The 16,782-nt window shown below is 37.1% G+C and overlaps 1 protein-coding gene across 1 annotated transcript in view; it reads left to right on the forward strand.

The window, feature by feature from the left end:
* Nucleotides 1–16,782, forward strand: part of LOC145660697 (ribosomal protein S6 kinase alpha-5-like) — a 172,073-nt gene that overhangs the window by 14,965 nt on the left and 140,326 nt on the right. The window lies entirely within an intron of this gene.

Raw genomic sequence — 16,782 nt, forward strand, 5'->3', positions numbered from 1 at the left:
GCTAAGGATCCTGATTCGATCCCAAGCCGTGAACTTGTGATTGACATTACTTGGTAAATTCTTTCCCACATTTTAATTGCAAAAATATTTCATGATCATTCGCTTCCCGTTCTTTTAGTTCAAAGGATATAGCCCTGGAACAAGACTAGAAACTTATTTCATAAGCTTTTTCGCCTGCCATACCATTGCGTATTTTAAGTCACATGTGAAATTTTGGCTCAGTAGTAGAACTCTTATTTCTCGTGGCGGGGTACCTGGTTCGATCTCCGAAATGAGTTTGTGGTGGACAGTGTCGTCGTACTCTTCGGTTCTCTCAGAGCTACTCCCGTGTCCTTCCACATTATCATTCCACCAATTCTTCCATCATCATTCACTTGCCTTAATCGTCGCCTCCCTTAGCCTAAAAGGGCATAATCCTGGGATGTTAAAGGTTTCATTTAATTTTTTGATTTTCTCCTCTTTATAATTTAAATTAATTTTCTGCAGTTAGAAACGTGATCAGTAGAGACCGGATGTTTAGGCACTAAAAACCTGCAAAATAGGCAGGCAAATAGGCACTTAAAATTTAAAAAATAGGCAGTAAAATAGGCACTAAAATGTAACTCGAAATAATGAAGATAAATACTCAATACCATTAAAAAATAGATTCAAGTCGTAGATAATGTTCAAAGAATATAGAAACATATTTGTTTGTTAAAGAATGTCTTCTTTTACTGTATATACAAAAACGAGGCATGTTATGCATTCTACATACTGGATGAATCTGAAAGATGTGCATATACTTCGGGAGGTGATTCGTGACATGAGAAGAAGACAAAAAGTTCTGTTGCATGTTGTCGAATTCTGCGTCGTGTTCGAGAGACAGGAGTACCAACTTGGAATCGAAAATCGAATCCTGACAATTGGAACGGGTCATAAAGTTGCGCACATACTTCAGGAGATGATTCGTGACATTCAAGAGGACTTTTATCTTCTTTCCATGTCATGAATCACCTCCCGAAGTATGTGATCATCTTTGAAGTTCATCCTGTATATATATTGTAACGTACGACGAGCTTGTGTTTACAAACGCATAATATAAGTAAACATGTGTGCATTATATTACATAAATTATATATTTTCCCAATGAAGGCTTATTTTGAAGAAAATGCATAGAATAGGCCATATTAGGCACTAAAGCAATTATTTAGGCAGTAAAGGTCGAAATAGGCAAAATAAAATTCGCTTAAATCGAAACTATAACGCCCCATATAAACTTTAAAACGTTGTTTTTGATCATATCTTTAATATTAGAGAATAGGCATTTTGCCTAACATCCGGTCTCTAGTGATCAGTAGCGTACGCAGGAATTTATTTCGGGAGGGTTCCAAACTTAATATGAGGGTATTTTATATTAAAATTCCTAAAATTATGCTAAATTTACACAAAAGTCGAAATTTCGGGGAGGGTCCGGACCCCCAGAACCCACCCCCTGCGTACGTCCCTGAACGTGATTAATGTTTATGAATAAAATATAAGTAAAACAAGTGTCCATGTTGTACTTTCCATAGGCTTATCCAGGCAAGTGGCATTATTAAGAAACCTTTCCAAATTATCTCCTTTCCATATTGTGGCACTGTGTTCTCTAAAACAGCATCTAAGAAGTTCCTTTTCCCTCCTTCCAAGAAGAAAAGAAAGAATTATGTATACCAAAATGTTTATCCCATATTGAAAGTGAAGTTGTTTTCCAAGATTCTAGGAAGGAGAGGGTAGTGTGTCTTTTAAACATTTCCTCTTTTTTTTCATTTTCTCCCTAGTTCCAGCTTTCACCTTTGAAAGTGAAAGCCTACTTTAAACTCCTGCTACTTTTGTAGTAGGCTTGAAAATAAAAGTGAAATGGCCTGTAGCCTAAGGGAGACGGATGATGTATGGAAGAAAATGGTTGTCAAATTGGTGGGAAAATAGTATGGTAAAAGACGGGAAGACATAGAGATTTGATGGTTTCCACCATACGGATGGTCTAGTCTGCGATGAAACCAGGAGTCCACGTGCTAAAAGTGAGCCCTTTACCTTAAGAGGCCTAATCACAGCGAAATTAAAATACCGTTAATTTTACAATAATTATGTGATATCTTCAAATAGATAAAAGATTATCGAAATGTGGAACAAGAGCGCCCTAGACAATATTATTTTGCGTGAGATGCCGTTATCACGAGTAACCTAGTAGCTTTCCGTTTGCAGCCATTTAGAAACGCGAAAATAAATGCTGAATTTCAAACTGGCTGGAAATCGAAAGCAGATAATTGGGTCGTGATAGCGGTATCTCATGTAAAATAATATTGTCTAGGGCGCTCTTGTTCCACATTTCGATTATCTTTTATCTATTTGAAGATATACTGTAAAATTAGCGGTATTTTAATTTCGCTGTGATGAAGCCTCTTAAATCACCGTGCCCTGAGTTTAGAAGCATTTTAAATGATTGTGGGTATAGATTGATTCTTTGCTGATTTACTGATGAAACGTTTTAGAGGCTTTGTATGTCTTATGAAGAAGAAGGTTATCTTACAGTTCCGTCAGAGGTTCGAATCATATCTATGTGTATATATTGTAATCCTTCATGTTATCTTGTTTTTATTCTATTAGACAATAGTGTATTTAGCGTATTAAACAATAGCTAATTGGTCAAGTAATTATCATGCATGTGGTCTACAGTTTCAAACTTCTCACGTTCAAAATAGATCCACATCTCATAATACCTATACAATCAGGAAATTAATGGAATTCCTGCAAAGGAAGGAATAAAAACATATATAAATGCAGTTAATAACTTCTGTTTGATTACAAGTTAAAAAAAAAAGACGGCAAATGCAAGACGGTATCAAGAGTCAGCTCTATAAAGAATGTATCACTTATTACCAAACAAAAATAAGTGTATTAAGATTTTTTTTAAGTTTAACTTCCCATATATATTAGTGAAAGAGGAAACGGCCGATTTAGGTCTGGATGAAGAACACCGATTTCAGGAGCAACTGTTCTGAGAAGGGACTGGGTGACTTAGTGGTTAAGGCATCGACACGTTATGCTGGAGATCCCTGGTTCGAATCCCAGTTCAGTCATTCACTTTTTTACTCGTTATGTGCTATTTAATCTAATCTTTAATGATTACATAGCGACATTGAAGGAGACATTGTTAAGATGGACAATAATGGTGGAATGAGGAAAGTGAAAGGAAACGGGAGGACTCCGAGAAAACTCCCACCTCAAAACATGTGGCAGGGCCTTGAATTGAACCAGGAACCCCACACACCGGAGATAAGCGTTCTGCACTGAGCCACTATGCCCTCGTGTCTCAAGATGTATTGCATATCGGTGAGCAGTTTGTTAGTTATATATATTTTTGACGTCATAAAACAGAATTGCAATTTTCTTCTTTTTAACAAACATCTCAAGAACAAGTATTGGAGAATTATATTGATCTATAATCATTGAATGTGATAATCTATCATTGTATATGAGTATTTATGGGCTAAAAATGTGTTTAAAAACTAACAGCAGTAGGGCGGAATCAAAGGGGCTGTGTGAACTGGGTAAAATGTAGCTTACTGTTTTGTGGGTCCGGTGGCAAAAATGTGAAATGTAAACGAGAGATCAAACAAGGATTATTTGTTCAAGTTTAGCGTATTTTTTTTTTCAGCACCGCGCCTGTGTAAGAACTTTGGCATAATAATTCAAATTTCAGTATTCTCCCATCAGGAGTTGAATCCGGTACCCCGTACATGAAAATGCGCGCGAGGGAGCCGCTAGACCAACATGAGGACAAAAGCAAGGATAAATATATAGATCTTGAAGCTTTCGAAATGTAGGTGTGGAGAAGAAAGGAGAGAATTAGCTGAGTCGAGCGAAAAGCGAATGAGAAGGTGTTAGAAATGGTAGGGGAAGAAAATAACAATTTTAGATATTATTAGGAAGAGAAACTGGTTGAGAGTTTGGCTAATAAGAAGCTGTATTATGAGATACGTGCTAGAGGCTATGGTGGCAGGAAAAAGATGGAGGGGGCGAAGGAGACTACAATTAATGGACGATATCAAATTAGAACAATCATACGTGAAGACGAAGTCGTTAGCGTAAGACCGTGAAGCATGGAAGCTTCTCAGTAGCAGGGCGTGCCAATAATTTCAGAATACCTATGATGATGATGATGATATGTAGATACGGCAAAGAGGCATTAAGGGACGGAAATTTGGAATATTTTGTGCGTCTTTCATAATTACTTGATTTTTAATAAATAAATACATGTGGAAGATTTTTTTCTGATAATTATTGACTAAAATATGTTGGTAGTAATTCCTGGAAATGAGATATGTTTTGCTTTATAATCCGGGTTTCCTTCATGGTATCGAGCTCCACCTCTAATTTCAAGGAATTTTCAATCGCACACTCCTGATTTTCAGTTTTCAGCAGAAATTCTAGAATTCCCAGATTTTTTCCTTCGTATCCTCCGACTCCCCACTTCCAACCAGTAGTTGCGCTTTTCCTTGATGTGCGTGTTTTATATGAAACTTTAGCCGTCTCTCGTTTTGAATCGATCAATAAGGAAAACTTTCGAGGAAGCTGGTTTGACTCCGGAGAATTCACGTGGAGTCTCTTGCTTTCTCGTTCTTTCTTTCTTTTAACTCGCTGTATGTTCTTGTATAACAACGTTGTTGTTGCTACGGTAACGTAGGGCCAAGAAACTTCCCCAAGAGTTCATGGCGAGTTACTCTTTTTTTTTTTTTTTTTCACTTCTCTTTTGCGCAGCTTTTGACAAAGCAACGAAATAGAGATCTGTTCAAGTGAGGTTTATGAACTAATTACCTTCCCAATAACGTTGCTAAGTGACAATGATTTTCTTTCTCTTATTAGTTAAAACAAAGTCAAGCGAATTCTAGAAAACAAACAAAAATTCATTAACACTAATTGCGTAAGACATCTGGCCTCTTTCAGTGTATGAAGTTTGCTTTTTTATGTCAAAAGTGGACGGTGTCGAAAGGATTCCAGTTCAAATAAAATCTTTCAGTGTAACGTTCCACGTGCTGTCCATGCTGGAAGATTTGGTGGAATGAGAATGTGGAAGAAACGAGAAAACTAATGGACATGATGGCCGAGCATGGAGGGCCGCGGTGGATCAGTGGTAGTGTGTTCACATCTGGTGCATGGGGTCGTTCGATTCCAGCTCGCGCCACATGAGCTTTGTGGTGGACAAACATTGTGTGCCTGCGGTTTCTCGGGATTATCCCGTTTCCTCCCGCTTTCTTCATTCAACCGTTTCATTTCTCATCATCACTGTCTCCTTTAGCCTCGCCGGCATTACGTGGGACGTAAAAGTTAAGAATTTCATCGGACGGGCTTCGAACCAGGAACTAGCGGTAAGCGCTCTACCACTTAGACACCGTGTCTTCCGGTTTCCACTTGAAATTATTATTATTATGCCACTACCGCACTATGATTATTTCTTAACTTCAGTGTTGGTAAGCTCATCACGTTATCGCACTTACCAGTAGAGTTTCTAATGAGATAAAAAAACAGAAAATTTTGTACAGTGACGGCTCTTAAAGAATGTCACATTGGCAATATATATACCTACTATTAAGGAACGAAATCTTATCTACTGTACGAATCAGGGGCGGATCCAAGACCAACTTCTGGGGAGGGGCGGTGGGTTGTCCATACTGCTACTTTTAAGGGCTCCAAACTTTGGAAGGGTTTTATTTATATATATCAAATAAGAAAGTTTCCTCTTCTGGGGGGGGGGGGGAAGGATCGCCCCTGGTACGAAGTCTTCTGTATAGCTTAGTGAAACTGTTTTAAAACTTTCTTCCTGTAGCTTGTAGGGCTAACATTTTACCGATGAGACTTCCTTAAGAGCCGCCCCTGATTGTGTATCACTTACCAGAAGTAAAACACACTCAGGGCTCATGGTAATTCATATTGGTCTGCTTGCATGAAAACTTATCTGCGTTTTAACAGAAATGAATTACAAGGAACGGAAATAGCGTAATCATTACTAATGTAATCTCTGTGAGAAGCCATATTAGTCTACCTGCATGGGAACTATTGATAACATTTTAGCACGAATTAGTTTAATTATAAGGGATCAAAATGCAGAATAAACACCGCAATTTTTATGAGAACCCATAGTAGTCTACCTGCATGAATACTATTTGTCAGCGTTCTAACACAAGGTTAAATTAATGTCAGGAGATCAAGATGGCAGAAGGTGCATTTGCAGTATTGTAAATTTTTGGTATCAAATTTTATTTCTTCTCTTTGGCAGCATTACAGATAGGGAAAAGGGTTCCCTCTTGGTTAAGCAATTAGTGTACGCGCCTCTGGCGTGGGAGGTCCGGGTTCGATTTCTTGCAGGAGCTCATGTAGTTACGCTGTAGGTCCACGCCTCATTTAGCCTTGCTGCTGAAAGGGACGCGAAACTCAAATATCAAAACAGATAGGCAGTGCTTTCTGTGGCTAGACGGAAAACCATACTTACTAGAGAGAGAAAGAATGCGAGTTTTTTTTTTTTTCTTTATTTCTTCAGCTTTTAATCTCTCCCGGATAAAACTCGAGTGCAACAAAATGTAAAAGGAGCTTGAGATGTTAATAATCAGCCAATCTCGTTGAATCGTGGTTCGTGCATGAAGATCGGTGCATTTAGACGAGTTGGCACTGCTAAATGGTATTGTTTGTCTGACAAATGAATGACGAAAGCGAATGCCTCATTTCGCGTACTCACTTGCAAATCGTAAAACGTCTTGAAGCGTGCTACTCAAGAAGGAACATTGGAAGCACAATGTCTTCAGGACACAAGTTGCTTTCCTTTTTTTTTTTTTTTTTTTTTTTTTTTTTTTTTTTTTGCTGTACCAGTAGAAGTCATATTAACATCCTTGTTTCATCCACTTGTTGCTGTTCACGCTCCAGGAACCTCGAATTACTCTAGCCATAAAACTTATAGGAGAATCTGGACATTTCGTCTTGTTTTAATATTCAGATTCTCGTATGCATGTTGTGCGATTTTTTTTTTTTCAACTTTGCAACATAAAGTTTATGGCATTGTTTCATTTGCTTTTAATTTTTAATCCCACCGTAAAATGCACATGTAGTCGAGTACGTCCGTTATGTATGTACAATCGTCAGCAAAAGTACAATTTTATTTTCTTTTTTTCTTTTTACATCGTGAAATTACGGTGTGCTTTAAACTATAAAGATTCAGTATTAAAATTGAAAGTGATAAATTTATCACTTTCCGGTTCAAAAGTGGGAGGGCTGTTTGGAGATGAAAACTATTCTTGGGACCAGGACCTTATTTAACATTTTTGCATCTTTGGTGCGAGCGGTGCCGTGTTCGATTCCCGGTGGGGACACTCGGTCGAAAAAGTGTAAAAACTTTCTCAGCTCAGCTATCCTGACTGAGGGTTTTCTCATTCACACCAGGCAAATGCCGGGATGTTACCTAACATACAGGTCCCAGACCGCTCCTTCCTTCACATTCCTCGGATAGTGTGCCCGCCGAAGGACGTCATCCCTCATACGTCACGGGCTAACATGGCATTAGATGTCGAAAGCCCAGAAATCTACCTAGGTAAATCCCAATCCCAACATTTCTGCCACTCGGGGCCATTAAAAATATGACACCCCCTCAATATCAATAAATACGGGTATAGAAAATTCGAACCAGTCCGCAGTGAAGTGAATTATCAGTACGTAAATGGAAGGGAAGTAAAGCAATATACAACTTTCAGTCCAGTTAATAAAATTGATTGTTTTAATTTATTTTTTTTAAAAATGGGACGGAAAAATTTGCCGCCCAGAGCTATGGCCCCATTCCTAAACAGGGACGCGTAATCGATATTAATATATTGTTTCTCGGTTTCGCACCGGTTTTGCTCAAACCTTTCTGTACGATTTCCAGCATTTTTACATATTATACATAGTTTGGAAGGTTAAAAATTGCATAAGTTCATTAAATTCCCAAAATGTTGGCAAATGGAAGGCACTTTTACTGTTTTCTGTACCTAGGGATGTAGCCAAGGGGGTCCAGTCTTTCCCGAACATTAATGAGAAACGGAGGAAAATAATTGCAACTTTGCAGAAATAATTTAAAAGTAGCAACACTCCGGACTGCCGTTAACCAAAACAAGTTCTGGCTACGGTCCCGTCTGTATCCCTGTTTCGGATAGCTAACTAGCTCCATGGCCTATGGAACCCGGAGGTTCAATGCCGCGTTCACAAAAGCTCTCCATTAACTTCTGTCGTTAGCCAACTGGATCCAGTTTCTACTTTCTGTTTCTACTAGATCCATCTTAATATTGTCATCCCATCTTCGCCCTAGATCTTCTTAATGATCGTTTTTCGATTGGATTTTTAGCGTTCCTACTTTCTTCCATTCTGGTTACATGACCTGCCCATCTGAGCCTCCTAGACTTGATGATCCTAACAATGTTTGGTAAACGGTATCAATTTTGCAGTTCCTCGTTATGAAGTTTATGGTTGTTCCTCATTCCCGTTTTTCTTCGGTCCTAATTAGGTAAATAAAAATCCTATATATTGACTTACTTCATTCCTTATTTTTGCTTATACGCATCCTCCAAATTGTACTTTATTACCGGTCTTATTTTTACAATAGGACTTGACGTTGATTTAGGTAATTTTAAAATTTAGTGTATTTGTAATGAAATCAGTGGGATTTTGAGCAACACTCTCGGGGAAAACCTTTTCGCCAGGTTGGTATCACTTTATCTCGCAGAATTTCTGGATATTAGAATTTTACTCAAGAAGCAAAGCTATTTCGTTTGAGGTTAGAAAGTGAGCTTATGACATGGGAGGTGAAAGCGAAACTTGCCTTATCGTTGTTGGAGCGTGTAATTCCTGTAAATAATTCTTAATCTTCTTGCTTACAATTGTTTCTTTCTTTCCCTCCGTTTTTTTTTCTCTCTCTCTCTCTCTGAGCACTTTCGAATTTAGTGAAAGAATAGTTGCTGCTGATGGCAAGGTTTTTGTTTTATACTGATTGAAGAGTCATGAACTTTGTAAAATTGGGGACATTCTTTCAGGCTACCACAACGTGATTACAAGATCTGCTGTTTGTGCTCTCAGATGTTCAGTATTGTTACTTGTATCCGGAACTTCGGTGTGGAGGCTTTCGCCTTGCTCGCAAATCTAATCTAATAGCTAGTGCACCGCGTGCCTTGGGTGCACGACATCTCGGGTTCGATTTCTGGTGGGTGGTGGGAGAGCATCGAATATGCAATAATGGCTCACATCTCGATTTGAAGTATGGATTTTCTCCTATATATTCCTGTTGACAGATGACGTGAACACAATCAGAGTTGTTTTCTTTGCTTCTCATTGGTATAATAGGGCTTGCATATAGTTCCTTCTACAGTTTCTTGAATCACAATATTTAATTCAGGATCCGGACCTTTAAATTCATACCCAATTATACGTAATAGTAAATATTGAGTTTTCGAATTACCTATGGTTGTTGTGTATTATGCAGAACAGGATGCAGTTCCGGAAACAGAAATAATGTGTGACGTGATTTGACTACGGAAACTTCCCAAGAATTTAATTAGTGGATTAAAGTTAGCAAAAGAATGAATTGAGCAACGCGAATGTTGCAAGATAAGAGAATATTTATATATATATATATTTGCGTGATGTAACACTCTCTTGTTTATTTTAGTGATTTTCCAAGAGTTCATCTCGGTTTCTTTGCCATATGAACCCTATATGTTATATACGTATATTTATTATTATGCAGTGCTTTAAAGTTAGTTCCTCTCTTGTTTTATATAGTCCTGTACTAAAGACAAGTGTTTACTTGTGAAGTAAAAGACCTAGATAACCAGAGCATATGTTAAATTATTAACTTTTTAAAGATCAAGCAATGTTTCGAAGAGAATTACACAAGGAATGGCCAAATGCTAACATGAACTGTTTATTATTATTATTATTATTACGGTCAGGTGGCTCAGTAGTAGAGCTTATCTCTGGTGCGTCAGGTTCATGGTTCGATCTCCGGCTGAGTAAGTTTGTGTTGCCCAACGTAGTGTCCGTAGGTTTTCTCGCGGTATTCTCGTTTCCTCCTACATTTCCCATTCCGCCAGTTCTTCCATCATTCACGTGCTTTCATCACCCGTCTCCCTTAGCCTAAAGAACATAATCATAGGACTTTAAATTGAAAGATTTCATTTTTACTACTACTACTACTACTACTACTACTACTACTACTACTACTACTACTACTACTACTACTACTACTACTACTACTACTACTACTACTACTACTACTACTACTACTACTACTACTACTACTACTACTACTACTACTACTACTACTACTACTACTACTACTACTACTACTACTACTACTACTACTACTACTACTACTACTACTACTACTACTACTACTACTACTACTACTACTACTACTACTACTACTACTACTACTACTACTACTACTACTACTACTACTACTACTACTACTACTACTACTACTACTACTACTACTACTACTACTACTACTACTACTATTATTATTATTATTATTATTATTATTATTATTATTATTATTATTATTATTATTATTATTATTATTATTATTATTATTATTATTATTATTATTATTATTATTATTAATAATAATAATAATAATAATAATAATAATGTTTTGGTCTTTGGATGTGTTTAAGAACGCTAAATCGAATAAAATAAAGTTTACAAAGCAAGAAATCTTGGTGTCGTCACAACCTTAGTCTCCTCTATACCTTCTCTTTTTTGGCGGAGAGGATTGCGCCAAAGCACTTGGGGGGGGGGAGAGGAGGATGGATACCACTGAATCCTATATAAAGAATATATACGTATCCTCATTATGTATATTGATTAATTGATGTAATCTAAACTTCCTTTTCAGCAACGAAATCAAAAGTTGAATTACGATTGCCAGCTTTAACAAGCATTTGAATTGTTCCTTTCTATTAGTACCGGCCTTTTTTTTTAAAACCTATTCAAAAAAATTTTGTGTGAAGGGCATTGCCCAGAATTCATGATTGAATAAAGAATACAAATATTGTATAACCTCTTTTCATCTCGTGAACCTCACACTTGATTGTGGATTGCGAAAATGTTGTTGAGTTTTCGTTGCGTCATGTGGATGATTGGTTCCTCTTTATTGTGTGTATTGTAAGTGGTAAGTCAAGCTCTTTGGACAGTCATTTCTGTTTGAACAGGCAATTTCGATAACGGATTATTATAAATTCAATGCGAGTGCTGTCTTCAACTTATATACCCTGTACTTACAGTTAAGACGGCAAGTTTTTGTACTTTGATGTGCAGGTACTTTTTCATCTTCAGTGCAGACAGTTGGATATTCCATAATTGTTTGGGTAATGCAAGACGTACCGTTGTTTCTGATGTATTTCCCATTATTTTTTCTATTACACATTCTGTTTTACCATGATTTAGTACAAATATCCTAAAAATTACGGAGAGTTCGTGTATTTGATTTACTCCAGCGTTTTGCGTACTTGAGTTTTTATTCACACAGGAGCCAAAAGCGTTTTGAGATTGGAGTTTCATCTGGTGGAACAAGGTTGGTTTAACCCTGTAGTACTCGAGCGTTTTTTTTTTTTTTGTTTTTTTTTGTATGTCTCGGGAATACTCGTGCGGGCTACCATTGTAGCTTTATTATTATTATTATTATTATTATTATTATTATTATTATTATTATTATTATTATTATTATTATTATTATTATTATTATTATTATATAGTATACTGTGTTAACATCTGTACGGTTCGTTTTGAGATGAAATCTTCAGTTTAACATCCCGTGATTATGCCTTCTAGAATAAGGGAGACGATTATGAAAGTAAGTGAATGATAGTGGAAGTATTGGTGGAATGAGGAAGTGGGAGGAAAGGGTACTAGTCCGAGAAAATCCATGGACACGATCTTATCCACCACAAATTAACTTGGTTGGGGATCGAATCGGAGTCCCCACGCAGCAGAGGTAAGCGTTCTACGACTGAGCCGAAGATACATGAAGAGTAATACCGGGGAAACTAAAAAACGTCGAATTCGGATGTTCTGGGTTGAACTTTAACAATCTTGTTTAGTAAGCATCAGCTCACTCAGAACTTTGCACTTGAGACCACGTCATTGTTATCTTTTGTGTTCTTTGAATTGTAGTATCAGCTAAAATACGAAATGGACGCTGTAAGAGGAAACACTCATTATCTAGCTATGTCTATGGAAGCTACTAGAAAGAAAATGTTTGCTATACATGACTTTACGATGCTAAAAAGAGAAAGCAGTTCGTTGAAGCTTTGTGTAACTGATGACATTGGTTCTACGTAAAAGCTACCAACCAATTAAAATTTCAGGAAGCTACTCAAAGCAATTTTACTGTCCCTTATTATATGCGATGTAAAAACCAGTTCCCATTTTCAGTTAGCTGTATTTGTCAGAGTTTCGTATTAGCCACCTGTTGATATTACACGCTCTGTAAAAACAGATTATAGGAGAATGCAGGGCATCGCCTTATCTACTGTTGATTTTACCAAATGAACTTCGTATTCATATCTAAGCAAATGTACTGATAAGGCTTGACATTTTTCACTTGAATCGGAAAATGTTTTCCAGTTTATTAGTTACATTAAATATCCAATACAGTGCTAGTATATCTGCATATGTATGTGGCCTTTGTGTTTCTGTTACCACTTCTCATTTCTTTGTTGTTGTAATTGGAGGTTCGTGTAGTTGCACGTGATGATTATGTGCCATCATCGCCATATTGGCAGCGGATGTACAGTTAATAAGCCATGCCACAGACTGAAGGATGATGTTCAGTAAACCTTGGAGCTAGTGCACGTTAAGTGACGTGCATGTCTTTTAGAGTTTGGTTCGTTTTTAATTCCCATTTTTCTGAGTTTCAGGTCAATGCTCTGTTCTGTTGGTTGAAACATTTCTTTTATGGATGTAACCTTACCGTTCAGGCGCAGTAGTTTTACTCTCGACTCGACTTCTCTCCTTACGTTTGTGCTATCATGTTTTTTACGGTTCCTTTTATTCTTCTTTTGTTTGTATTTGGTACAGGACTGCAATTGTGTTTCCTATAAAGCACGACAGTTAAAATCCCCGCTTTCTACAACAGTCATTACATTTGCTATACAAGTATATAACATTTTTTTTTTTTCTGTTCTTGTGAGTTAGAATATGACCTTGTTCTTCAGGTTTTGAATTGACGTAACTTGAGTTATCTGAGAAATCCAGTGACCGTATAGGATAACATTTTGATGTTACCAAACTCTGTTTTAACCTTCCAATTCCAAGCCTAATTCAACTCTGCAGTGGCGGCTCTTCAGGTAAATCACACCTATGAAAAGAATAATAAATTTTGATGCTAGAACTAACGGGAGAGAGCTTCAGAAAGTTGTGTACCTGAAGTAATATATTCGACAAGCGCGCTTGCCTTAGTTTGCAGTGTTAAAATTTAAATATTTTACCAATTGCGAATTTCCTGAAGGGATGCCATTAACTGATTTTTTTTTTTTTTAAAGCTTTAACTTGTCCATATGTATATTAATCCAAGGATATAGGTGTAAAAGATGGAAGCAAGAGTGCTTTTCCGAAGGGGTTTCTGCTAAAAATGTTGAATAGAGCCTCTTCTGGTAGGATCCTCTATACAAAACTCTCCCCAGCACTGAATTCACGAACATATCAATTACTTGTACCTTATTAGCTCAGTTTATTGTAGGACCAGACCTTTAATTTTCAACGTACTGTATCTACAGAGTAGGCCTTCTTCCAGGAAAATTTGTTCTGAGAGGGGAGGGGCAAAAATGTAATGGGGGTGCATTGGGACACTATTTGCTAAAGGACGTGCCCTGCACAGCACATATGTAATCGCAATTTATTGTAACTCCGAAGCAGCTAGGAAGCAAAGCATATCTGGAAGTATGTCTACAAACAAACAAACAAAATGCTTAGAAAGAAGGAATAGTCTGTTAGATTGAACGTTCGTTTTAGTACCGAGGCAATATGAGACGCGGACCTGTAGCTTAACGTAAGATTCGAAACACATGAGTCCTGCCAGGAATCGAACCCGGGTCTGTCGTACCAAAAGCGCGTACGCTAACACTATAGCCACGAGGGAACTGTACAGAGAGGAGAAGAACAGTCGAAATTATACATTTTATTAACATGAACTGTAATAAATTAAATAATTTGTTTTATTGAAAAGGAAATAATTGGCTAAACAAATAAGACCGTAATAACCGGCCGTTAAGAATCAGAAATTACACTCTATTATGAATATCAGCCTCTGGCATCCTAATGATGTTAGTTTTTGCCGTAAAGAATTCTGCTTGTATTAGGGATCCCAGGACTGCATGTGCAAATTATTACTATTCACCGTAATATAGTTCGCCCAGAACACTTTTATTGTGCACTTTCTTCCATGTGAATTTAGTTTTATCTTTTTTTCTTTGTTTCTTTCCCCCCGAAGTCGTATTATGTAAGTGATTTCTATCCTGGTTATTGATTTTTCGAAATATACCTCAGGTTATCTATAAATCTTTCAGAATTATTAGTACTATTACTATTGTTTAATGTGCTGCATATGACAATTTAAATGTGGATTACATGCTAATGATTGAAACAGGTTTATCATTCGATGTCGTGTAGTGTCGTAGTGAGTGGCTTTGTGACAAAACCTCATGAAATTGCTCCTTTAATTCGTAGCATGGAACGTCCTTGAACCAAGGCGGCTGTGGGGTTGATGTCTGATCGGCCATTGGCATTGCGCGTGTCAGGACTTCGGGAACCGTGTGTGAGCGAGCGAGCGAGCGAATGCTTGGTAGGTTACATAGCCAAAGCAGGCTTTCTGGAAAACGGGAGCAGCATTGGAGCTGTTTGTTCATGGCTTTGGTTGTAGCACCTGGCCTCAGGTAGGGCGGAAGGAAGACCCCTCTCGCTGCCTGCTGTGTTTAAGTTCTTTCCCAATGAGGAGCAGGCGAGAGGGCCCACAGCAGATAAAGAACCGCTTACATCACCTGCCGCAGGGTGTCGTGGAAGGTGCTGGCTGGCTACATTTTTTTTCTCACAAGTGTTGTTTGCGTGCTAGTCAGCTGATCGCAACAATAGAAAGGTTTAAATGCAATTTCGAGAGGATGATGATCAGGTTTTGTTTTTTTGTCTTAGACATTAGATGATTTGCGTGAGAAGAGAATTGTCTACGCTAAAATTCTACAATTTTAGTAACGTTTAATGGAAACATTTTTGTCCAGATATGAAACATATGCCAATCAGTCTCAAACTGATGTGAATGAATGTAAATAGTTATTCCAGAAAATTTTAAAAAAAGAAAAAAAAAATAAGTCGATGCTGCCATTACTTCTAATAAGATGAAACTGAGAAAATTATAAAGTAATCAAGATATTCATTATAATAATAACGGAATTACAATATACAGTATGATCAACAAAATAAAGCACAGATTATAATTAACTCCTACTTTTTATTTAACTACTAAGAGGTCATTTACCAGGTTCGCTGTGCTAAAATAAGAAAGATTAATTATATGTTCCGTTAGCTAGTCATTTTTACTATTACTGAAGCTATATCTAATATCGGCCATTTTTGATCTTATATATATATATATATATATATATATATATATATATATATATATATATATATATATATATATATATATATATATATATATAGTGGCGGATCCAAAGGGGAGCTATAGGGGCTATAGCCCTCCCCCTTGACACTCAAATATACACTGGATAAAATGGGCTTCAATCCTGCTTTACACTGGATAAAACAGCAAAATATGGTTCAGCCCCTCCCTTGATCATATCCTGAATCCGCCCCCTACCCTAAGCTGCGGGGCTGAATTTGAATTTAAAGGCTTCGGAAGGGTCACTGTTCATCTCAGCGATCCCGAATACTATGGATTCGACACTAATATCGGTCATTTTCGATCATTTTTAAATATCTCTCTTCCTTCCCCTCCCCTAAGGTGTACCGTCAAAGTGAAATGATAAAAAAAAAAAAAAAAAAAAAAAACATCCCATTCCCGAACTTTATCTATGTAGAAAATTTGATTGAGATCGGTCGGGTGGTTCAAAGGCTCAAAGACAACAGAAAAAATGATTTCCCATTGCTTAGGTAATGAACTTGACTTGTGGGTTTTTGGAGAACACTTCTCTGCTGCTTTGTTCCCTCCACGTCTTCTCTGTCTTTGGCTTCTAACATGCTTTGGACATTTTACAACGACCATATTTGAAATAACTGATTTAGTGGAATGCAGATAATGGTAGGAATTCTGTGGAAATTGACGTGAGTGTGAATCAAACTAGGGGCTCCTCAAACCACATGACATTTTCTTCCAACAAATTATTTTCTTTGTTTCGAGTGAATTGTTAATATATCTTCAGAGTAAATTTTTACTTACATTCGAGACAAAACTTAACTTTATCTGAGTCTGTATTGTTTTTTTTTTTTTTTTATTTTTAAGTAAACATTTGCATTTTATCTACTGTGGCAATCTCGTCTGCACAACGAATATAACATATGGATACAGGCACTTAGTAAAATATACCTTTCTTTCCCTTCTATATGTTAACATTTGTAATAATTATACATGACCTCTACCACGTAAACTATTTCGGTGAATAATGTGTTTTTATATATATGTATAATGTATTGTGCAGCACGCTATGCAAGTGTGAGCAGCGTCATGCCCAAGCTACCTGG

The sequence above is a fragment of the Thermobia domestica genome, chromosome 9 (genome assembly GCF_964235325.1).
Source record: "Thermobia domestica chromosome 9, izTheDome1.hap1.1, whole genome shotgun sequence".
NCBI lineage: Eukaryota > Metazoa > Arthropoda > Insecta > Zygentoma > Lepismatidae > Thermobia > Thermobia domestica.